Source organism: Sinocyclocheilus rhinocerous, unplaced genomic scaffold (assembly GCF_001515625.1).
Source record: "Sinocyclocheilus rhinocerous isolate Xijiao unplaced genomic scaffold, SAMN03320098_v1.1 scaffold2547, whole genome shotgun sequence".
Taxonomy (NCBI): Eukaryota; Metazoa; Chordata; class Actinopteri; order Cypriniformes; family Cyprinidae; genus Sinocyclocheilus; species Sinocyclocheilus rhinocerous.
In genome coordinates this window covers 18,511-19,344 of record NW_015641447.1, presented here as the reverse complement: position 1 = coordinate 19,344, position 834 = coordinate 18,511, and the positions used below count along the sequence as shown (strand labels likewise).

The following is an 834-nucleotide window of genomic DNA, read 5'->3' as shown; positions in this document are numbered from 1 at the left end:
TAATATAATATAATATAATATAATATAATATAATATAATATAATATAATATAATATAATATAATATAATATAATATAATATAATATAATATAATATAATATAATATAATATAATATAATATAATATAATATAATATATGTTAAAAACGCTATTTTAGCCAATTCCTAAAGTAGTAGAATGAAAAAAAAAAACACGCAAGGTCTACAGTTTTTAAAAAGTTAATATCAAAACTTGAGCTGCACATTTTTAAAACTTTGTATCATGCCGCAAAACTGCAAAAGACGTGCAATATATATTACAATAATATTATATTATAACATAATATGTTATTGTAATTTATACCATGATCTGTCTAAATATTTGATTCTGATTGGCAGGCAGGTATGCGTTAAAACCGTTTAATGCACAGGTAGTTCCAAGTCAGTTTAATCACCGTTCTATATCAATGCGCTGCTTTAATTGATGGACACAAACACAAACACACACACAAACATAGGAACACAGGAAACGTGTTGTCATCGCTGCCCCGCGACTTACATTGATAAAATAGCTTAAGTTACATACTGGATAGCCACCTTATATTCCTCAGCAATTAGGTGGTAAAATCGCTGTTTTTAAAGGGGTCATATGATGTTGCTAAAAAGAACATTATTTTGTGTATTTGGTGTAATGAAATGTGTTTATGCGGTTTAAGGTTCAAAAAACACATTATTTTCCACATACTGTACATTATTGTTTCTCCTCTATGCCCCGCCTTTCTGAAACGCGTCGATTTTTACAAAACTCATCGGTCTGAAAAACGAGGTGTGCTCTGATTGGCCAGCTACCCAGTGC

General features: G+C 29.3%; 1 pseudogene; it reads right to left on the bottom strand.

Moving 5' to 3' along the window:
• LOC107754957 (carbonyl reductase [NADPH] 1-like) overlaps positions 1 to 834 on the bottom strand; it is a 3,649-nt pseudogene that overhangs the window by 1,232 nt on the left and 1,583 nt on the right.